The 24,831-nt window shown below is 47.0% G+C and overlaps 1 protein-coding gene across 5 annotated transcripts in view; it reads left to right on the plus strand.

Annotated features, from left to right (window-relative positions):
* Nucleotides 1–24,831, plus strand: part of kank1a (KN motif and ankyrin repeat domains 1a) — a 441,925-nt gene that overhangs the window by 38,568 nt on the left and 378,526 nt on the right. For 3 of the 5 annotated variants that reach the window (XM_072516870.1, XM_072516869.1, XM_072516874.1), the window contains exon 2: nucleotides 20,685–20,777. The exons of 1 other annotated variant lie outside the window; for it this stretch is intronic. The gene's annotated coding sequence lies outside the window, so the exon portion shown is untranslated. Of the gene's footprint in view, nucleotides 1–7,612; nucleotides 7,690–20,684; nucleotides 20,778–24,831 lie in introns of all 5 variants that reach the window. One more of the 5 variants, XM_072516871.1, reaches the window with a different exon arrangement.

The following is a 24,831-nucleotide window of genomic DNA, read 5'->3' on the forward strand; positions in this document are numbered from 1 at the left end:
AGGGCATGAGTGGAGAAGAGAAACTCGCGAAAGTTGTGTGCAAGAGGGAGCACTGAAATTTTGTTTGGCCTGGTGGGCTAGTCAAAGGGAAGGGTGCAGCAGAGGCAGCTGATCAGATAGTTTTGATCTTGGTGGCATAGAAATCTATGAGCTCCTTGCACTTGTAGGTGTCAGAGTGATGACTGCCTGATTGGCTCCTGTCACGTGGAGACAAAAGATTTTTTGGATAGAGGACAAGAATTGTCTTGGGTGGGGGAGATTTGTCTTGTTGGTGAAGGCAGAGGAGACAGGAGAAGGGTTTAAGAAGACTTTGTTTGCAGTAGAGGAAATAAACCAGCGATTATCTTTACATTCAGGAATTATCTGTAGTGAACAATTTTAGCAGATGCGTACAGGAAGAGATTGTGTGGTCCAGTCAGATTTTGCGGTGAATGGCTGAGGCAGCTTGATTCCCATTGGTTTTCAGTTTTACAAGAGCAGGTTCCATTCCTGCTTGGGTCACTGTCTCTGTGGAGTCTGCACGTTCTCCCCGTGCCTGTGTGGGTTTCCTCAGGATGCTCCTGGTCCCGAGGACTTGTTCGGTGAATTGGACATTCTGAATTCTCCTTCCGTGTACCCGAACAGGCGTCGAGTGTGGCGACTAGGGGATTTTCACAGTAACTTCACTGCAGTGTTAATGTAAGCCTACTTGTGACAATAATAACAATAAACATTTTAATGTTACAATCTTTAAAATGCTGTGCTGATGTCAGAGTAGTCATGACATGGGAGTTAAAAATGTGACACATCTTACAGTCACTGAAGAACACAGACTGATTTAAAATAATTTACCCCCTTTATAGGACTTGCGATGCAAGTAACTTTTATTATTTACCTCTTTATGTTGCATTATATTATCTCTGGTAGACGTGCAGTACTTGCCATTCGTGCATTTCTACCCCATCTTCAAAATATTTTACTTTTTCTCCATTATTTGGCAAAAGTATTTCATTGAATTCTTTTGAAAGTGACAGGACATGTGAGAAGGTTATTGAAAAACCCATATGAATCCTTGTCTTTATTAATGGGGCAATAGAATACAAAAGCAAGGAAGTGATGCAAGAGTTAGAAAAGACATGTCAGTCCTGGCTGGCGTAGTGTGGTCATTTTGGACACCATACTGAGGAATGTCAAAGGTTTAGAGAGGATGCAGAAGAAACTTACGAGAATGATGCCAGGGATGAAATATTGTGGCGCTGTGGAGAGGCATTTGAAACTAGGGTTGCTCTCTTCTGAGCAAGATGGTTAAGGGGAGATTTGATCGAGTTCAAAACGGTTTTGAGAGAGCAAATAAGGAGCAACTGTTGCAGTGCCTCTGTCAGTGGATGTTGTTTTCAGGCAATTGGCATAATGAAAAAGGAAAAAATGTTTACCTTCAAGTTATGATCTGAATACACTACCTGAAAGGGTGGTGAAAGCAGATTAAATAACATCTTTCAGAAGGGAATTAGGTGAATGGTTTAAAGGGGAAAAATTCTGCAGGGGTGTGGGTCTATTTGGATCGTTCTTTTGAGAGTTAGCATGGGCATGATGGACAGAATAATTGCCTGCTGTGCTGCGTGATTCCACATAATCGGAAGAGGTGGGAGGGTAAATTACATTTCTCTTTCACACTACATAATTAGCCAACAGATGTCATAACGCCCCTGTTCTTTTCCTCTTGGTTACTGTGAGAGTTGTTGTCCCGCATTTTTAACATTCTGGTTGCGAAGGAGCGGTGCGGGAAAAACTACACTACACATCTCAAAATGCACCGTGGGAAGGGTATATATGACTGGATTATTTTGAAACTGCTCAACTTGATGCTCGTGACATGTGAATGATGAGAATTCATCCTCCTGATAAATTTACCATTTGTACCTTCCCAAGTCTTAGGAGCATCATAGCATTCTGGTATCCATGTTAATGGGCTGAAGCAAGAGACCCATCTATAATTTAAAACCTGGTGCAGTAGGTTGGTTGATAGGGTGATCTGTTTTTTTTTTTCTCCTTTAAAAAAGAAGCTTGAGGTGAGCAGCAGTTCCTGTGGCCTACTCGGCCAAGTGCTTCTGGCGGGCTCTCCAACAGATGTTGGGGCGCCTGCTGAAGATTTAGTGCAATGATCTAACACCTGGCTATTTATCCCAGGTTCTGCGTGACTGTCGGGTTGGGATTAGGCCAAAGTGGGAAATCCCAAGCACACTATCTTTCTACAGCAGCTGGAAATCTCCGGCTCCAAGGTCCAGATACAATTTCAAAATCAAACCCGAGGCTCCAAGTAGTTGGAGACGATCCAACAAAGGAGGGAAGCACAAAAGGGAATATGAGAATCTTAAAAAAGTCGAAAACAAATGGAAATCAAAGATAAAATCCAAACTACGATTCATTTCCAGGGAAAGAATTGAAAAGCAGCACAATTGTTCAAAACTTGTTTAAAACCTTGATTTAGATTACATTTTGTGAACTGTTCTAGTCTCCATTACGAAAAGGGCATGGAACATAGGAGAAGGTACAATATTTACTGGTATCCAGGAAGATTGAACAGGCTAGTGCTCTTTGGAGTGAAGTTACACAAACAGATAAGCAAGGAAAGGCATAAAAGGATACATTGGTGTAAAGATGCACTCTCTCACACTTTTTATTAGTGAACAAAAAGGTATTTATTAAGAATTGTACAGCAGCTGCATGGCTATAGCTTGCTCCCAAAATGTCTGCTGCTGAGTGGCCTTTCTCACCATCGGATGATTCCACCTAGTCACCCAGGCCAAGGTGATCCTTGCTCTACTGTGTTGCCCTTAAAGGGACAATCACCACATCCTCTCCCTTTAACTGCTTTTTATATGATCTTCAATAACTAATTCACTCTGTCCTAAATACTTTTTAAAAAATCTATACGTTTATGCAGAAAGGTTTTTCATTGCAACAAGGTGAAACAAAACAATAACATGCAGCATATACCATTTCAAAATAAACCCCCCATGAACAAACCGAAGTTAACAAAAACCATACGCCCTCCCCCCGCTTAGCAACTGACGGTGACTAGACTAATTCCCTGAAAAAGGAAATGAAAGGCTGCCACCTCGAGAAGAACCCTTCCACCAACCCCCTCGTGATGTACTTGACCATCTCGAGATAGAAAAATTCCACTAGATCATTCAGCCAGACCGAGGCACTGGGTGGTACCGGGGACTGCCACTGGAGCAGAATTCTCCTCTGGGCTATCAATGAGGCGAAGGCGAGACGTCCACCTTCACCCCTCACCCCGTTTGCAGCACCAGCGAGTCCAATACTCCACAAATAGCCACCAATAGGCATGGCTCCAGCTGAATACCCAGAATCCCTGACATTGTACACCCAGAGGCTTACAAGTTTAGGGCAAAAACTAGAACACGTGCGTGTGATTTGCTGGTCCCTTTTCTCCTCTTTTCCCCCTCCCCCAAATCAAAAACCAGACCCAGATTACCCTCCCACTTTCTCTTTGCATCCTCCAATGAAACCTGCTTCGTCAACAGGATCTGCCATAGATAACTGAAATCCTCCCCTTGCCTAACTCGGCCAGAGACAGGACTGTATCCAAGAGCAAGGGCGACAGTGCCAGAGGAAATGAAGGAATCTCCTTGCACAAAAAGTCGCGCACCTGAAAGTACCTAAATACATTAGTTCGCGGGAGCTCGAACTTATCCAATGACACCTCCATACCAGGAAACTTTATTCAATAAACATATCCCCAACCCCTCGCTCCCCCATGCCTAGAATGACTAGTCCAAGCCAGACCGCACAAATAAGGGCTAACATTGACATGGAGCCCAGTTTAAAATGCTGCCTAAATTGCCTCCAAATCCTCAAGTGGCCACCACTACCGGGTTTGAGGTAAATCTTACAGGAGAAGACTGAAGCGGGGCAGTGACCAGGACCTGCAAATTTGAGCCTCTTCACGAGCCCACATCCATCCGCCCCACGTAGAATCTGAATCCTTAAGCCACCCCCTCACACTTTCAATGTTTTCAGCCCAATAATAAAATAACACATTAAGTAGCGCCAAGCCCTGCAACTGCACTTCTCTGTAGAAAGTCCTATGACTCTAACTGGAGTCCTGCTCACCCAAATAAAAGGAAAAACCTCTTGATCCTACCAAAGATTTGGGGAGAAAGGTTGGAAGACAATGCAACAAGAAACTTTGGGATGTTCATTTTTACAGTCTGCAAACTGCCCATCAGGGTCAAAGGGAGGTCATCCCACTTTTTCAAGTGTACATTCAGCCCATTTACCAGATCAGCAAGTTTGTGGAGCGAGGCCCAATCGTGGGCCACATGGATTCCCAAATAATAGAAGCTAGTCCTGGTTAGGTTAAACGACAACTTCCCCATGTTATGGGCCAGGGTTTTGAAAACTCCAGAGTATACTATGGAGTTCACCTGACTGACTAACTGTTTTATTGATTTTTGTTCAACTATAAACCTGAAGACCCTAATCTATGTATAACCCTTAATGAAATCTCCTTCCAATTCAACAACAAAATCCAAGTAAGACTCGAAACCCCTTTTCAAAGGCGTGGGTCAGCACACTGCATTCTCACTGGTATAAGACTGTTGTTATTGATACTCTGTTCCCTTTTTCAAACAGCAGACTTGAATTTGTTCCAGAAAGCAATTATCTCTTTAAGTTACCAAGCTGCCTGCAAACAGCTTTTAAAATAAAGATAGAGAGACACTTTCAACCTGTGCAGTTCAAAACCACTCCAACTCAAAACGAAAGTAAAACTCATAGAGCCACAGCCCAGCCCCACCCACACAATGACATCACTGAAGCCATGTGATAAGACAAAAACATTTCTTAAAGGGACACTCCCATGACACCCATGTCAGCTCCCCTCCCTAGGGGATTCACTGGAAAGTATTCATTTTGCCCAAATTTAGCTTCTCCCCCGTGAAGAAGTCAAAACCCACGTTGCTTCATTACCTTTTATATTGGAGAGTTGGTCCATGCTATACAAAAGCAGACCATCTCCATGTAAAGACACCCTATGCTCCTTCCTCCCCCTGTTCTAGTCTCCCTCCACTTGGTAGATGACCTCGACGCAATGGCCAGAGGCTCGATTGGCAAGGCAAACAAAAGTGTAGTCAATGGACAATCCTGCCTTGTACCCCTGTTCAATTGTAAGTAGCCCGAACTCGGAGCATTTTTATACACACTTGCGGTCGGGGCGCTGTACAAAAGCTGAATCAATTATATAAATTTTGACCCAAAGCCAAACGATCCAAGAATTTCAAATACATGGTACCCCTACTCTACCTTTATCAAACGCTTTTTAAGTGTCCATTGAAATGATCACATCTGGATCGGCACTGGGAAGGGGGGCCGACAAAACCAGTCTGCTTTTCCGCAATCACCCCGGAAGGCAGGGCTCCAACTGCATTGTGAACACCTTCACCAACAGCTTAGCACAGCATTCGATAACGAAATGAGTTGGTGCGATTCACACTCTGTAGGATCCTTATCCTTGGTAAGGGAAATCTATGTCTGCAGCAAAGTGGCTGGCAATATTCTCCAGGACAAGGAGTCATGGAACATGTTAGCAACAGTGGGATCAACTGACCCCTCAATCTCCTCTGGATGCTCTGACTTTTATAGCTCTTGATAAAAGGCCTCAAAAGCTGCATTAACCTTCCATGGGGTGGAAACCAACCCACTACCCGAATCCCTTATCTGCACCATCTCCTGGGAGGCAGCCTGCCACCTCAGCTGGTACACAAAAAGATGATCGGCCTTCTCCCCATATTCATAAACTATCCTCCTTGAGCGTTGCAGCTTGTTCACATCTTTGCCTGTCGAGAGCAGCTCCAATTCCTTCCCCACCCCCAGAATTAATTGATGTGAATTCAGATCTGGGATAGAAGCCAGCACCTTGTTGATAAATGGTTGTGTCTTCCCAGTTCTGTGCGTACACTAGGACCACCTGTGTGTCCGCGAAAGACCCACTGATGATCACATATCTCCTGCCTCTTTCTGCCAATATGTTAGCAAAATATTGTTGCTCAACACTGCAACTCCCCAGGCCCTATCATACCTGTCTCACCCATCCCCTCTGTAACCTTTTTGGTCCTTGATCCACAAATGGGTCTCCTGTTAAAACGCCACATGAGCCTTCAAACATCTCCAGTACGTGAACACCCATGATCTTTGCAGGTGTTATGGGCCAGGGTTCAGAGAACCCCAAAGTGTATCATGGAGTTCACCTGACCCACAACTTTTAATAGATTGTGGTATGGGGAGCACAGTGCCCACTCTACAGGTGTGGTACAGCAGAAATCAAAGTATTTTTTAAAGCAAAACAATGTTTATTCTATGAACTCAAGTTAACCTTTTTAAAACATAGTGAACATCTTAGCAACCATTAATTCAAATACAACCCCCAAAGAGTACAACACTAAGTAATGCTTACGCTGTCCTTTTAACACCCAGAAGACTTTTTAAAAAAAAACATAACCTTCAAACAGAAGCACATCAGGTTAAAGTCACGACTGAAAACATTTATAATTCTGAATTCACCAAATGATCAAGAGATAGTCTTTTGATGGCAGAGAGAACAGCAGTACACCTGCTTGGTCTGGCTTCAGCTCAACACTGAAAACGAAACTAAAACACACCCTGCAGCAAACCGCCTAAAACAAAAGTAAAAAGCTGACAGACAGCCCAGCTCCATCCACACTCTGACATCACTAATAAATACCCATTTCTTAAAGGTTCATTTCTTAAGCACCCATTTCTTAAAGGTACTCTCACATGACACGGGGCCTATTAATCCCCTTACATTCCAAGTTATCAAGCAGACAGGCCCCCCCGTCACGCCCCGCCAAACCAAAAGTCAGCCATTTCCACCATTTGGGATAACCCAGCAGAGACTTAGCAAGTGCCAATACCAGGCCCACCCAAGAAGTCCACCAAACCCCTCATAATATCAGAACAAAGACAAATAAATAGTCATTGTCAGCAGTTACCCCTTCTCCAAGCAATGCAACGCCCCCCATAAACAAACAAAACAGCCAAAAGGAAAACAAAGACCCCAAATCTCTGCCTGCCCCACACCCAACCTCAAACGAAACCAGAGCAAAAATCCTAAGGCCATTACTTGCTTTCTGCTACACAATTCTGTAGAAGTTGTCCAGTCCAAGACTGCCCTCGAGACATTGATCATGTGTTCCTTTATATCACACTGTGGGCAGTTCTGTACCCAATGCCATGTTCACTCTTTCTGTGCCAGACTCTTCTACATTAGCATAAACACTAGCTTCTAAGCCTGTTTTCTGTGCTGTAACGACTTTTCTTGGCATTTTTAATGTTAATTCTGTAAGCAAGCTGAACTTAAAAATATGTAACTTTTTGTTTTGTTTGGTCAATTGTTTTTTTTTTTTGCACAAATTAGCAGTGAAACCACTGACAAAACTGTTTTGAGCAATTTAGCCAGTTGTTTGTTTCTAGTTGGGGAGCGGTTGCTTTGGGGTTGGAAGTGATGAGCAGTGTCGGGATGAGGTTTCTGATACCTAGTTGGCTTATTTGTTTCTCTTTGCTTTTGCCTTTTTAAATTTCTCTGCAGTTCTTCCATTCAGACCTGACGCTACGGGTGTAAAGTAATACCAAGAACATAGACTCTCTGCATATTCTTCAAGTAAGGTGAGGTGAAATTATAGAATCCCTACAACACAGACCATCCGGTCTGCACCGACCCTCCCGAAAGAGCACCCTACCTCGGTCCACTTCCAAGTCCTACCCCGTAAGCCCACCTACCCTTTTTGGACACGAAGGAGCAATTTAGCATGACCAATCCACCTAATCTGCAAATCTTTGGACTGTGAGAGGAAACTGGAGCACCCGGTGGAAACCCACGCAGACACGTGGAGAATGTGCAGATTCCACACCGACAGTAAACCCGAGGCAGGATTTCAAGCATGGGCCCATGGTGCTGTGAGGCAGCAGCGCTAACCACTGTGCCATCGGGCCGCCCTAATCTTTGAAACAAGCTCTTCCTCAAAAGGAAGTGGTGGAAGAGTCTTTGAATATTTTAAAGTCCGAGCTAGATAGATTCTAGATTTAATGAGGCGATGAAAGGTTTGGGGGTAGGCGGGAATGTGGACGTTGCTAAGTGCTCTTGATTCGAATGCAATGAGTTTCCTGTTTTTGTTGTGGGGAAGCACAGAGATACAGATTTTGCTGCACAGAAGGGATACTAGGGAACTCTGTACCTCCCCGGGGTGTTTCCGATTCTTTTTAAACAGATGGTTACAAAATCCTGGGGAGGGGTCAGGCCATCGGGGACATCGTTTATCTGGCCACCACTTATCCAAACTGTTAGTGTGGTTTGTATGAATAATTATGTCAGACCATACTTTTTTTTGTCTGTCCTGAATTCATGAAGTTTGACTTAATTATGTATTGATGCACTTATTCCTATTTTTCAGCATTTTAAAACAAACCCAGTTATTATTTTCCAGTTATGGGGCAAATTAACGTGGCCAATCCACCTATCCTGCACATCTTTGTGTTGTGGGGGGTGAGACCCACGCAGACACGGGGAGAATGTGCAATCTCCACACGGACAGTGAGCCAGGCGGAGATCAAAACTGGGTCCTCGGTGCCGTGAGGTAGCAGTGCTAACCACTGTGCCATCGTGCCGCCACTTTTCAGCATTTCGAACTGCGTGGATAAGCTTTACAAAATGCACTTGCAACATGGCAGCACGGTGGCACAGTGGTTATCATTGCTGCATCACGGCGCCGAGGTCCCAGGTTCGAGCCCGGCTCTGGGTCACTGTCCATGTGGAGTTTCTCCCTGTGTTTGCATGGGTTTCGCCCCCACAACCCAAAGATGTGCAGGGTAGGTGGATTGGCCACGTTAAATTGCCCCTTAATTGGAAAAATGAATTGGATACTCTAAATTTATATTTAAAAAAAAATGCATTTGCAACATCTCAAGGAGGTACATTTAGCATATTGCCATGGGGCTGGATATTCCTGTGGCCACTCGGGTGGAATTTCCACATGCTGTTCTAGCCGAACTGTAGCCCTGGCACCCCTTTTTTTTCCTTGAGCAACATTTCGATACACTGGCCAGCTCATGGTGGGAACCCCATCAGCTGCCGGAAGCCAGCCCCCAGAAAGTTGGAAACTTCAATGTTGCTTCCAGTGACAGAAGAAAGAAGTACTTGCGTTCACATAATGTCTTATGATCCAAGAGTGCAGCTGGTGAAATGCAGTCATGTCTGTTATGTAGGGAATGTGGCGGCTGAATTGTTGGCAACAAACTGCCAGCAACAGTAATGCGAAAATAACCAAATCCGTTTGGTGACATTGTCGAGCATTGACCAGGACTCCAGGGAAATCTTCCTTGCTCCTCATAGAATTATCAGCAAGGAAGGGTTTGTGACTAAGCTAGCGTTTAGTCCCACTCCCTGTAGCTATTTCTTCTTGGAAGTATTCATCTGTTTTCCTTTTTATTAAATCTGCTTCCATCACCTTTTCAAGCACTGGTTTATTTATCAGAACACATGCAAATATTCCTTGTGCCAGTTACATAAAATCTGTGCCCTCTGACTAAAGTTTCTTAGTCAAAAACATGGTAATTTTGAACATCTGTCAAATTTCCCCTTGAACTTCTCTGCTGTTGGGGAGCAACCCTAGTTTTGCTAGTCTGTCCACTTCACTGCCTTTTGTCCCTGGCACAAAACCAGTACATCTCCTCTGCACCCTCTCTGAGGCCTTGACATTCTTCCTAAAATATAGTGACCAGAATAGCCACAATACTCCATCCAACCAAGGATCTCCTATGGTTTTTTAACAATCTTAGCATTTAGTGCCATGGAATTGAAGTAACCAGCAGGATTGATGTGGGTAACATAGCTGACATGGTCCACATTGATTTTATCAATGTTCCACAGTCAACTGGTTTTTAAAAAATGGGATCCAGGGTAATGTAACCAGCTAGATAGAAAATTGGCTGAGTGGCAGGAATCGAGAGTAATGGTTGACGGTGATTTTGCAACTGGATGGCTGTTTCTAGTGTGATTGTGGGGCACTCTATGCTAGCTCCCCTGCTTTTCTGTGGTAAATCAATTATTAGGACTTGCATTTAGGGGGTGTGACCAAAGCGACACAAAAATTGGCTAATAGTGAGGAGAGGACGCTTGTCGACTGCAGGAAGATATTGACGGACTGATCTGGTGGGCAGAAAAGTGGCAAATGGAATTCGACCTGGAGAAGTGTGACGTGATTTATTTGGGAAGGTCAAACCAGGAAAAGGAATACACAATAAATGGGAGGATATGGAGCGATGTAGAGGAAGTGAGACCATGGGAGTGCATGTCCACAGATCCCTGAAGGTAGTAGAACAAGGACGAGGGGTAATTTACCATGGTCAATCCTAATGTGCATATCTTTGGATGGGAGGAAACCAGGAGAAACTCATGCAGACACTGGGAGACCGTGCAGACTCCACAAAGTCACTTGATTGGAATCTAACCCAGGTCCCTGGCGCTCTGAGGCAGCCGTGCTAAGTGCAAACGTGATCCTTTCATTTATTAGCCGAAGTTTGGAATATAAGAGCAGGGAGGCTATGCTGGAAATGTATAAAACATTAGTTGGGTGAGTACTGTGCACAGTTCCGGTTACCTCAAAGGATGTATTTCCATGAGAGAGGGTACAGAAGAGATTTATGAGGATGTTGTCAGGACTGGGGAAATTCTGAGAAAATTGGGTAATCTGGGGTTGTTTTGCTTGGAACAGAGGCAGCCTAGTGGAGATTTAATGGTGTACAACGTTGAGGGCCCTGGATGGTAAGACGCTGCTTTTTGCAGAGAGGTCAGTTACTTGGGGGCAACGATTAAAGTGATTGGTAAAAACATTAGAGGGGAAATGAGGGAAACAAATTCACCCAGAGAGTGCTGGGGGGTTGCACGTTGGTTAGTCTAGCTTTGGAATGATTACTGAGACATTGGGATGTTCAGACAACAAGTTTATTTTATACAACTGAATTAGTTACAGATATCCATGACTCGATGCTGCATTGCTGAAGCTATGAACATACTCCATTCTGTTACTTCATAATCATCATAATGAGATGCTATTTACAGAGTCCCACATATTAACCCAATATTGCACTGCAGGTCTGGAGCTCACTGCCTGAAAGAGTAGTGGAGGCAGAAACCCTCAACTCATTTTGAGGAAGGCAACTGGATATGCACCTGAAATCCTGTAACCTCCAGGGCTATGATGCAAGTGCTTGAAAATGGGATTAGCCTGGGGTTGGCAGTACCTGATGTGAACTGATGGCTCCTTTGGAGAGCCAGCAAGGACACTGGGCTGAATGACCTCCTCTGTGCTGTCACGATTCATAAGCCGGAGTGTTGGATTGACATCTCCTCATAGAGACTTTAAGTTGCAATCTTCTGACTTTTGAAGTGCAAGTGCTGCCAGGGAACTCCTAGAAAGGAGAAATGGGTGTTTTGGTAGTTCTTGTCCATGCTGGAGATCTATTCAATAGTAGTTGCAGGATAACGAGGGTGCTACTAGACTCTCCAGTTTATCCAGGCACGAAGGGTATTAACCAGATAACACTCTTCCTCGGCTTTTTTCCCCCCCACTGCATTAATTTGCAAAGGGCAGTGAAGAAGATGCTATTGACCATCCCAATAGGGGAGAGGTTGGAATCCAGCGATCTTTTCTCGCTTGTGTTCTGCAATGTTGGGTCAGTTCGATATAGAAACGGAAAGCAGAATTTGCAAAACTTCTGTATGCATTGGGGAGAGCTCTGAATGCTGTAAAATGCGCAGTAAATACACACCCTTGCCTGAGGAGATTCTTAATCAAATTACATGGTTGACAAGTCAATATCAACACACTCCTCTGAACCATTGTAACCTTTCTGTTGCAAGCTAAGTGAACATTCCCCTTTACATCATTGTATAATTTATTCGGTGGATTGCGTGGATTTTAAACAAGTTAACTGCTGTTGGTAAGCATGTATGCACCCTGGAGTGAGCAACATTTTTTTCTCTTGCATCGCCTATTAATATGGGGGGAAATTGGCCAAAGTGTCTTGGGAAAATAATTGGACAGAGTTGACATTGAGACAAAGAAGGAGGCGTTAGAAAAGCTTACCAGGAGGGCCTTGTGATGCTAATCTGAGGATAGTCTGGTCAAGTGGGATGTAAAAATATTATTGGCAGAATGATGGGGAGTTCTGCTAGCTCCATAGCAAACATTCTTCCCTCAGTGACCATTGCCAAAACTGATTAACTTTTGCTATGCGGGAACTCGCGAAGTGTAAAGTGGCAGCTAAATTTGTCCAGAGGTAATCCACTTGTTGGAAAGCTGTGGAATATCCAAAGAACATGCATAGTTGTACATGAATGCAAGTTTGCTTTCTTATCCCCATCTCCTATAGCCAGGTCGGGAAGGGTGCCACAATCGAACAGTTGAAGTTTTGATAAATATAGAGAATACAGTCTGTACATCCAATTGGATATATTGCGGAGCAAGTACAAATGACTTGAAAGTAACACTCCAAGTATGTTTATCAAATATGCAATGTGGCAAAGTGAAATTGTAAAAAGACACTAGTGCAGTGCTTATTGTTTTATACGTCTTCACGATTGTCATAGCTTTGACTACTGAGAAATTGAATTGTCAGACTTGTGTAGAAAAGCTATGATCCCTTTTCTTTGCCGTTGATTGAATAGTGAATGAAGAAATGCATTATTAAAGTAGCATTTCCAGTATCATGTTGCTGGTGTGAGAAATTACTTGGCTGCAGTACAGTTAATATGCCTTGATAGCTAAAAGCTGAATGAAATTACAAGTTACAAAATGTATTTATTGTAATGAATAAATGTCATGGACCTAGCAAAGGCAACAGTCAATAATTTAACCAGGGTATGGAGGACCGGTACAAACCCAACTTCAATGGCTGAATTGGGCAGCACGGTGGCACAGTGGTTCGCACTGCTGCCTCACCGCACCAGGGACCTGAGTTCAATTCCCGCCTTGGGTGACTCTGTCTATGAATTTTCATGATCTACCCATCTCTGCGTGAGTTTCCTCTGGGTGCTCCGGTTTCCTCTTACTGTCCAAGGATGTACAGGTTAGGTGGACTGGCCATGTTAAATTGCTCCTTGGTGTCCAAAGGTGAGGTGGGGAGACGCGGTGATTGGAGAGTGCGTGGAGTGGGTCTAACTTGGGTGCTCTTAGGATTGGTATAGACTCGATGGGCCGAATGGTCTCTTTCTGCACTGTAGTGATTCTATGAATTGCCTAATTCAGAGGAAGGATTATATAAAGCTCTGAGTTGGCAGAGTGCCAATTTTGCAGAGCTTTCAGAGATCAGTCAATGATGTGGAGGAGTGAAATAACTAACTTGAATTTAATCAAAACCGAAAATGAAGTAAACAATGGTGAACTATTCAACATTCTCCTGGACCTGTCTGCAGCCTTTGACAAGGATGCCCGCCTCTGCGCATGATTCTCGGGTTCGTTGCGCTCTCGCTCAAGCGGAACGAGGCCAGTGAATAGCTGGAGAGGCACAAAATGAGAACCACGCCAGGCGCCAAACCGTTTCCGTTGCACCAGCCTGATCCGTTAGGCGAAATCGGGATCTCACCGGAGCGTGGCGAGAAACCAATTAGCACCACTCAATACATTGACGAGAGCCCTCGGCAGGGGGTGGGCCACCATGGGGGGGAGGGTGCAACGGGGGGACAACCGGGTTGGCACCACCATATCAATCCTTGCATCGTCAGTACCCATTCCAGGGGCAACTCCTGTCGCTACTGAACCGACCATCCTAACCTCCATCGACTGCCAAGGCCTCTGGCCAAGCGAATGAAGGCGAGATTGGAAATGGGCAATCGTGGTTAAGTGAGCATTTCACACATCCCAAGTGGATTCCCGTGGGTGGGCGGGCCATGTAGCATCTGGGAAGTCATTGCCTAGCATCTCAATCACACCTTGATGCATGGACACTGTGCTTGAACACTGCAGGAGGCAACACCTCACACGCAGCAGCTAACATCTGAACACCCAGGGGATGCGACACATCTCCTGGGACATGTCCACTGCCGGAGGCTGGGTGAGTGCCACTGGAGGGGGAGAAGGAGCGGAGGCTGGGTGAGTGCCACTGGAGGGGGAGAAGGAGCAGAGGCTGGGTGAGTGCCACTGGAGGGGGAGAAGGAGCAGAGGCTGGGTGAGTGCCACTGGAGGGGGAGAAGGAGCGGAGGCTGGGTGAGTGCCACTGGAGGGGGAGAAGGAGCGGAGGCTGGGTGAGTGCCACTGGAGGGGGAGAAGGAGCGGAGGCTGGGTGAGTGCCACTGGAGGGGGAGAAGGAGGAGGAATGGACCAAGGGTTCGGAGGTCGGTGTGTATTGCGGAAGAAAGTGACCGAGGCATTATATGAATTGTGCACAAACGTGTTTAGTGTCTTTTAAAATTCCTTGCCCTATCTCCCGGTGCCTTCTGATCCTTGATGTGCCTTGTCCTCCTAGCTTTACCACTACTCCTAGGTGTGTCCCCAGGATGCAGACCTGAGGTGGAGGCAGCCAGCCGCTTGCCACGTCCTGTGGCCTTCAGCGTTCCTGGCGGACGTCCTCTGGTGCCAGAGAGTCCCGGCTCACTAGTCGGCGGCACATGCACACCCGTGCCTTCTGTCCTGTGTGCTGGCTGTGAGACGCGGCCTCATCTGATGGGTGGAACTCAGGGGAGCTGGTGGCCACCGTCGCCACTCCATGGGACGGGTCCGGGTTGGCACCCAGCAGCCCCTCCTCCCACAGGGTCCTGGGGTTCACCTTGGAATGGAGGGGCAGCTGGTTTGAGCCTCGGCTGCCCCTGCATCATCTGGCTCTGCCAGCCCTGGCGGCTCCCTAATACCTGCACCATCGTGTCAACGCCCTCGGCGATGCTCCTCCGTGACTAGGGTATGCTCTGCAGTGCCGTGGCAATGCCCCCTTGCGTCTGGGGCAAGCTCCACACAGCCTTGGCCATGCCCACCTGAGAGCAGGACATGTCCCACAGAACTTCATCAAGGTAGGCCTGGTACTGGGTGACATCCCCCAGCAAGTCGGACATTCTGCCGCGACCCTCAGCCGTGGCTGACACCGACTGTATGACACCCTGGACACCTTCGCTCATGGTGCCGATGTCGTGTACCACGCTCTCCAAAGCGAATGCTACCCTAGTAGTGTTGACCTCGGTGCCATGCATTGCCGGTGACAGCTCCAGTGCCTGTAGCCTCTGGGAGTCCTCCAACCGGCTATGGATCTGCTGGAGTGTTGCTGACATCTCCCTCTGAATGTCCCGACCGCACCAAGGTGTCTGCATCAGCTCCAGGATGCCCTTTTTCACAGGCTCAGCATCGGGCTGGGACCCAGCTGGGTCCTGGGATCCTGCAGCCCACTGACTCCTGGGGATTCCTGCCTCCACCTGATGTACATCAGCAGCTGTGTGGTGCTCACCAGATTGTGCCCTAGAAGCCTGACGAACGTTTCCCACCAAGGTGGGTGTATCTGTGCTGGCGGAGGTGGGGATGGGAATTTGACGTAAGTATCGGGTGGTGCGGTAGCACAGTGGTTATCACAGTTGCTTCACGGCTCCACGGTCCCAGGTTCGATTCCCGGCTTGGGTCACCGTCTGTGCGGAGTCTGCATGTTCTCCCCGTGTCTGCGTGGGTTTCCTCCGGGCACTACGGTTTACTCCCACAGTCCAAAGATGTGCAGGTTAGGTGGATTGACCACGCTAAATTGCCCTTGGGTTAGGTGGGGTTCGTGGGCTATGGGGATTTGTGGGCTTAAGTGGGGTGCTCCTTCCAGGAGTTGCTGCAGACTCAATGGGGCGAATGGCCTCTTTCTCCACTGTAAATTCTATTATGGTGGCATCCTCGGAGCTCTCCTCCAAGGTGGTCTCGTGGAAGGTGTGGGGGTGGGGTGGGGGGGCCATCCGGGGTGGGCCAGCGCCGTTGGCTGAAGGAGAATGGACATGTAGTCAGTGGGAGGGATGGGTCAGTCTCACGCCTGCTGTGTCCACCAGCCTCTGCACTGGTGACCGCTCTGTCATTGGCCACCCCAGTCACCTCCAGGGTTTGCTGCTCTAAGGTGGTGAGGATTCTGATGTCCGGCACGCCTCCGTCAATCTGAGCCCTCTCCCGGCGATTGTGGGAGAGCTTTTCCTGAGGAGACACAGAGGGCATACTTAGCCACATGCTTGGTTGCCAGAGCTGGGAGGGGGTGTGTGAAGGAAGGATTGGGTGGAGGGGGTGTTGAAGGGGGAGGACTGGGGGTTGCATGGACAGTTGGAAGGGGGGGGTGGAAATGTCCCGGGAGGAGAGGGGCTGCCATTGGTGTCTACTCACTTTACTCACTTGTGCTGCCTGGTGCAGGTCGTTGACATTTGTTCCTGCACTGGAGGCCGGTCCTCCCAGTCACACTCCCTGAGCACTCAGCCGCCGCCACCTCGTCCCAGGCAGCACCTGCTGCCCCTCGGGGAACAGAACATCCCTCCTGGCCTCCACAGCGTCCAGCAGCCTCCCTAGGCCTGCACCCCGAATCCTGGGGCTGGTCTCCTCAGCGACATTGTTGCAAGCTGGCTGGGGTTGGCTAAGCAAGTGCTGCCAAACTTGTTCGTGGGGGGCTGTTGAGCGTGGTGCCGGTGAATCAGCAGGCGAGCCTTCATTTGCAGTGAGAAGACCGTAAGTTAATAGTGTTGAATAGCGTTGCCGTCCTCGCTGGGCCGAGCGCCGGGAAGCTTGCGGCAATTCCTGCTTGCTACAACACTTTGAAATCTTTCCAGTGAATCGAGCCCATTATCTTTCGTCCATGCCACACGCTATTCCCCAGCCCCTGACTCTGTTCCAGTCCACAACAACTGTCGTGAGTCTGAATCGGACTGTTTGTAATCTTTCTTATTTTAACATGAAGATGAACTGGAACTTTTTGATCACTAATCTGTGCCACTACTGAATGCTTATTTGCATCTTTGGAAAATTCCGACTCCGTTGCACCTACTGAAACTTTTTTCTGTGCCTTTGTCAGCTCTAGAGTTAACTGTTCCAAGGCACTCCAGGCTAGCCTACTCTTCTAGCCTTGAAAACTTCAGGTCATTCAAAACTCTCCTCTCCCTGTCCTAATTTGCATCATGTTTATCCATTATTACGTACTCACCTACACTGCCTAAGCAAATTCTTGTGTGTGTATCATCCTTGCATTCAAATCTATCCATGGCCTTGCCCCCTCTGTATCTCTTCCCCACCAGCTATGTAAACCCCCCCCCAGATACCCTGTGCTCCTTCAATTTTAATCTCATTGAGCAACCCTGATTTGAATCACTCCACGAGTAGAGATCATGCATTCGGCTGTGAAGGCCCGAAACTGATTCACCCTCCTGTGCCAGATTCAAGATGTTGCATAAACACTTTATGTACAAGCTGTCTTGTCCCAAGAAATGAAACAGTTTTTTTCTCCAGCTTTAAATATTCATTTGATTTAACCTTCTAACCATGAGGCGATTCCTTTTGACACCACTTGTATTTAGCGTCTTTACATAATAAAACATCCCGAAGTGTTTCACAGGAGCATTATGAAACTAAACCACATGACCAAAGAATATGAAACTAAACCACATGACCAAAGAATATGGTTTTCAGAAAGGAGGAAAGCAGAGTGGTTTTAAGAGCCGAGATGTATGGGAAGGATATTCCAGAGCCTGGGCCTAGGCAACTGGAGGCGCAGCTGCCAACAATGGAGTGACTAAACTCTGGAATGCCAGAATTAGAGGACTGATCATTGTGAGGCGGAGAGGAGTATCTGCGTGGGTTTCATAGATCATAGAATTTACAGTGCAGAAGCAGGCCATTCGGCACATCGAGTCTGCACCCGCTCTTGGAAAGAACACCCGACATAAGCCCACACCTCCACCCTATCCCCGTAATGTGGGTAGGTGCAGACTCGATGGGCCTCGTTCTGCACTGTATGTTCTATGTGAACTCCATTTGCCATTTCTCTGCCAAGTCTCCACCCTATCTGTGTCCTGCTGTATCCTCTGACAATCCTCAACACTATCTGCCACTCCACCAACCTTGGTATCATCCATGACCTTACTAATCAGACCAGCTACATTTCCCTCCAAATCGTTTTATGTATATAACAGAAGCCCCAGTACCGATCCCTGTAAAACACCACGAGTCACAAGCTCCCATTCACAAAAACACCCTTCTGTGAACGAGGCAATTCTGTATCCATCTTGCCAACTCACCTCTGATCCCGTGTGACTTCACCTCTTGTACCTTCTGCCATGAGGCACCTTTTCAAAGGCTTTACTGTAGTCCATGTAAACAATATCCACTGCCCTACCTGCATCAATCATCTTTGTCACCTCCTCAAAAAACCTGATCAAGTTAGTGAGGCACTACCTCCCTTTCACACAATCATGCTGTTTATTGCTGATGAGTCCATTTGTTTCCAAATGTGTAGAAATCCTGTCCCTGAGAATTCTCTCCAATAATTTACCTACTACCGATGTCAGGCTCAACAGCCTGTAGTTTCCTGGATTATTCCTGCTACCTTTCTTAAAACAGCGGTACCACATTAGCTATTCTCCAGTCCTCTGGGATCTTACCTGCAGCCAATGAGGATATAAAGATGTCAGTCCAGGCCCCAGCACTTTTCTCCCTTGCTTTCCTCAGTATTCTGAGGTAAATCCCATCCGGCCCAGGAGACATATTTTCATTAATTTCTTTTATAACGCCCAATACCACCTCTTTTGATGTCAATATGACCCAGACTGTCCACACACCCTACCCAAGAGTCATCTTCCACAAAGTCCTTTTCTTTGCTGAACACTGATGCAAAGTACTCATTTAGTACCTCGTCCACTTCCTCTGGCTCAACGTATTTCCCCACTATCCTTAAGTGGTCCAATCCTTTCCCCGGCTGCCCTCTTGCTTTTTACACATGAATAAACAGCCTTGGGATTCACCTTGATCCTGCTCGCCAAGGACTTTTCATGACCCCTTCTAAGTACCATCCTACTTTCGTTATACTCCTCAAGGTTTTTGACTGTCTCCACCCTTCTAGTCCGTACAAAGGCCTTCCTTTTCTTGACGAGGTTCACAATATCCCTCGTTATCCAAGGCTCCCTAAACTTCCCATACTTATCCTTCGTTCTCTCAGGAATGTGACTTTCCTGAATCCTAATCAACTGTCGCTTGGAAGATTTCCACATGTCCGATGTTGATTTACCCTCCAACAGCTGCACCCAATCCAAATTCTTCAATTATTGTCTAATGTTATTGTAATTTGCCTTTCCCCAGTTTAGCACCTTCCTCATCCCTATCAAAAAGTACCCTAAAACTAATGGAATTGTGGTCAAGGATAGATTCTAGTGGGGACACCAGAGGGAACAGTGAGAGAGCAGGTAGAGAAACCATTGCAAGTGAGACTGTGGCTACAGTTAAATAAGAAGAGAACCAAGTGTGAGCAGGCTTGCCCAGCTGGATAAGCGTGAAGAGGTGTTAACGGAGGATGGTGAAGTCAACCATGTCAAAGGCTGCAGATGAGTGGAGAGAGAGACGAGGAGGAGAGGTTATCCTTTATCGCAGTCACGTAGGATATAATTTGTGACTTTGGTGCATGTTGTTTCAGTACGATGATGAGGTGGAAACTTAATTGGAGTGATTCCAATATGGAGTTCTGGGAAAGATGGAAACAGGTTTGCAAGGTGACCAGGCTTTTTTTGGAAATTTTGGAGAGAAAACGATTGGGGATGGCGAGGGCAGTAGAGTCAAGGGTGCTAAATGAATTGGAATGATTTGACCTACCATGTCACAATGTAGCTTTGTGATACTGAGGCACCTGAAGGCAAAATGTGGAAGGTTGAACCTTCATCAGATGCTGTAGTGAGAGTAATTTTTTATAGTGACTACAAATGTAAAACTTATCAGACCAGCGGAAGGCTTTGTATTAATCAAATGTGAAAGGCAGTACCCCCCCTCCCCCCATCCTTAGTTTCCAAAGGCTGTACAGCTGAAGCCAGATTAGGTTCATATTCTATTCTGGAGAAAGGACACCTACACCAGCTGTAGTTCAATACTGCAATACCATTGTTTGAAGAAGACGTCATAACTATTGAGAGACACCGCAGTGAGTACATTGTTATCTATTCGTGGCATTTAGCTGTTTTCAGTTTTTATACAAATGAGGGCTTTTTGAATTTGTTTTGTTTCCGGGCTTTTGTCGGCTGAAGTTACAACTGCACGAGATCAACGTCAGCAGTGTCGGTTACAATGAGAATTGTTATCTCAACTCTGTTCGCAAAGTGGTTTGAATTTCATTTACCTCATAATGGGGTTGCAATTAGAAGTTGATGGTGTTTGGTGTAAATGTTTCCTTTTAAGTGCATCACAAAAAAAACCTAGCCTGTCTCCAATAGTAACTATAATAGTATTAACCTAACTGGTCCCCATTAACTAACTTTATGATACAACTGATCAAAAAAGTGTCAACACTAATCCACTCCAGTGTGATACTCATGCACGCACAATGCCTTTTATAATTTTAGTTTTTTTATTTCTAATCTGGAACAGGCTTCCCATTATTTAGGTGAGATTTATCTTTTTTTGTACAATGTTTTTTTTCAGGTCCTGTGGGCGAGTCCAGGCCTTGTTAAACACCAACAAATAGGAGGAACAGTTAGCACCAGGAATTAATGGTGGAATGTTGGGAGCTGCAAAGTGAGTGGCTTTTGTTTGTGCCAGTTTGGGAGGTATTTTTGAAGATCAGCTTTTGGAAATATAATTGCATGGATGTAAAAATAATTATTTGCTTGGTAATGTGTATGTCTGTTTTAAAATGATGAGAGTTGAAACCCTGCTATTTACTTGAGGACATGATCCATGTTTATTTCCACGGGGTTGCAATCTTGTAGATGAGAGACTTCAAAATGCGGGGCACAATTTAACTAAGTGGGGACAGTCCCATAGCGAGTGTTTAGCTGCGTGTTTCCTGATGCTTGCAGCACCGAAAAATACAACACTATCTAACATCACTCGTGTTAGATTGGTGGTGGCCAGCACGGAACGCACGGCCGAGGCCACGCACAACCCCGTTTTCTGCACTGAACAGTTCCGCTCACTGGAATTCTGCAATGTAGCGAGAGATCAGAATGCCATTTTCAAATAAGTCGCCAATGAAACCGACCTTTGAGATGGGGATGCAGTAGTTCCTGGATGGATTGGCATTTCCCAAAGTGGAGGAGGAACTGGTTCAGGGTCTGGGGCCCCCAACTGGGCGGAGGGAGTTGATGGATGGTATGGGGGCGATGCAAGCGGGTAAAGCCCCAGGGCCTGGTGGGTTCCTGGTAGAGATAGGTGCGACCTGGGGCCATTGCTGGTGAGGGTGTATAACTAAATGTGGGAGAGGGGGGAACTCCCCATTACATTGTCGCAGGCTTCCATCGCCCTGATTTTAAAGAAGGATAAGGATCCGGAGCAGTGTGGGTCATACCGCCCGATATCATTACTGAATGTAGATGCCAAGTTATTGGCGAAGGTGCTAGCATCGCGGATTGGGGACTGTGTGCCGGGGGTGATGGATGAGGATCAGAAGGGGTTTTTTGAAGGGAAGGTAATTGTCAACAAATGTGCGGAGACTACTCAATGTAATTACGATGCCATTGGAGGGGCAGGAGGTAGAGTTGTGGTAGTGATGGATGCGGAGAAGGCCTTTGATTGGTGGTGTGGGTGTATTTGCTGGAGGTAATTGGGGTGGTTCGGAGTTGGGGCGGTTCGCATTTGGGCAGGGATTTCTGGATTGGGTCCAGCTGCTGTACAGGGCGCCGGTGGCAAGCGTGTGAACGAACAGAGTGAGCTCGGCGTACTTTGGGCTGCATCGATAGATGAGGCAGGGGTGCCCGCACTGTTGCTTTCCCCTTGATGATAGAGCCATTGGCAATGCCATTTCTGGAGTCGAGGGATTGAGCGGGGAGGGTGCCGAGCATAGGGTCTCGTTGAACGTGGATGATCTGTTACTGAATATTTTGGACCCAGCATTGGGGTATTATGGAGATTTTGGGGGAATTCAGCCAGAGTTTGGGATATTTTTTAAAAATATATATATATTTTATTCGAGTTTTTTGGCCAAACATAACAATACGTAGTGTTTCCTTTACACAACAATAAATCAATATAAATAGCCGTGGCCAGTTTTAAACAAATAAATAAATAATATATATAAACAGAAACAAAAGAAAAACAAAACTAAATGGCAACTGCCTTGTCCAAAATAAATACTCTCCCAAATTACAGTCCAACAATCCAATATACAATTACATATACCAAATACCTATACAATAACATCCCTGAGAGTCCGTCCGATTCCCCCCTCCCCCCTGGGTTGCTGCTGTTATCTACTTCTTTTCCATTCCCTCTATCTTTCTGTGAGGTAGTCGACGAACGGTTACCACCGCCTGGTGAACCCCTGAGCCGAACCCCTTAACGCGAACTTAATCCGTTCTAACTTTATGAACCCTGCCATAGCGTTTATCCAGGTCTCCACCCCCGGGGGTTTAGCTTCCTTCCACATTAACAATATCCTGCGCCGGGCTACAAGGGACGCAAAGGCCAACAGGTCAGCCTCTCTCGCCTCCTGCACTCCCGGCTCTTCTGCAACCCCCAAATATAGCCAACCCCCAGCTTGGTTCGACCCGGACCCCTACCACCTTCGAAAGCACCTTTGCCACCCCCACCCAGAACCCCTGTAGTACCGGGCATGACCAGAACATGTGGGTGTGATTCGCTGGGCCTCTCGAGCATCTCGCACACCTGTCCTCTACCCCAAAAAATTTACTAAGCCGTGCTCCAGTCATATGCGCCCTGTGTAGCACCTTAAATTGTATCAGGCTTAGCCTGGCACACGAGGACGATGAGTTTACCCTACGTAGGGCATCCGCCCACAGCCCCTCCTCAATCTCCTCCCCCAGTTCTTCTTCCCATTTCCCTTTCAGCTCATCTACCATGATCTCCCCCCTCGTCCCTCATCTCCCTGTATATGTCCGCTACCTTACCGTCCCCCACCATGTCTCTGAGATCACTCTATCCTGCACGTCCTGTGTCGGGAGCTGCGGGAATTCCCTCACCTGTTGCCTCGCAAAAGCCCTCAATTGCATATACCGAAATGCATTCCCTTGGGGCAACCCGTATTTCTCCGTCAGCGCTCCCAAACTCGCAAACGTCCCATCTACAAATAGATCTCTTAATTGTACTACCCCAGCTCTTTGCCATGCTCCAAATACCCCATCCATTCTCCCCGGAACGAACCTATGATTGTTTCTTATCGGGGACCGCACTCAAGCTCCCGTCCCTCCCCTATGCCGTCTCCACTGCCCCCAAATTTTCAATGTAGCCACCACCACCGGGCTTGTGGTGTATTTCTTTGGTGAGAACGGCAACGGCGCCGTCACCATTGCTTGCAGGCTAGTCCCCTTGCAGGACGCCCTCTCCATTCTCTTCCACACCGCTCCCTCCCCTTCTCCCATCCACTTACACACCATTGAAACATTGGCGGCCCAGTAGTACTCACTTAGGCTCGGTAGTGCCAGCCCCCCCTGTCCCTACTACGCTGCAAGAATCCCCGCCTCACTCTCGGGGTCTTCCCAGCCCACACAAAACTCATAATGCTCTTCTCAATTCTTTTGAAAAACGCCTTCGTGATCACCACCGGGAGGCACTGGAACACAAAAAGGAATCTCGGGAGGACCACCATTTTAACCGCCTGCACCCTACCTGCCAATGACAAGGACACCATGTCCCATCTCTTGAAATCCTCCTCCATCTGTTCCACCAACCGTGTTAAATTGAGCCTATGTAATGTACCCCAATTCTTGGCTATCTGGATCCCCAGGTACCGGAAGTCCCTTGTTACCTTCCTCAACGGTAAATCCTCTATCTCTCTGCTCTGCTCCCCCGGGTGCACCACAAATAACTCACTTTTCCCCATGTTCAGTTTATACCCTGAAAAATCCCCAAACTCCCCAAGTATCTGCATTATCTCTGGCATCCCCTCCGCCGGGTCTGCCACATATAGCAACAAATCGTCCGCATATAGAGATACCCTGTGTTCTTCTTCCCCCCCCCCCCCCCAAGTACTCCCCTCCACTTCCTGGAACCCCTCAGTGCCATGGCCAGGGGTTCAATCGCCAGTGCAAACAATAACAGGGACAGAGGACATCCCTGCCTCGTCCCTCTATGGAGCTGAAAATAGTCAGACCCCTGTCCATTCATGACCACGCTCGCCATCGGGGCCCTATACAGCAACTGTACCCACCTGATATACCCGTCCCCAAAGCCAAATCTCCTCAACACCTCCCACAAATAATCCCACTCCACTCTATCAAATGCTTTCTCTGCATCCATCGCCACCACTATCTCCGCTTCCCCCTCTGGTGGGGGCATCATCATTACCCCTAGCAGCCTCCGTATATTTGTATTTAGCTGTCTCCCCTTCACAAACCCAGTTTGGTCCTCATGGACCACCCCCGGGACACAATCCTCTATCCTCATTGCCATTACCTTGGCCAGGATCTTAGCATCCACATTCAGGAGGGAAATCGGCCTGTATGACCCGCATTGCAGCGGGTCTTTTTCCTCCTTTAGGAGGAGCGATATCGTTGCCTCCGACATAGTCGGGGGCAGCTGCCCCCTTTCCCTCGCCTCATTAAAGGTTCTCATCAGTAGCGGGGCCAGCAAGTCCAAATATTTCTTATAGAATTCAACTGGGAATCCATCTGGT

Source organism: Scyliorhinus torazame, chromosome 9 (assembly GCF_047496885.1).
Source record: "Scyliorhinus torazame isolate Kashiwa2021f chromosome 9, sScyTor2.1, whole genome shotgun sequence".
Taxonomy (NCBI): Eukaryota; Metazoa; Chordata; class Chondrichthyes; order Carcharhiniformes; family Scyliorhinidae; genus Scyliorhinus; species Scyliorhinus torazame.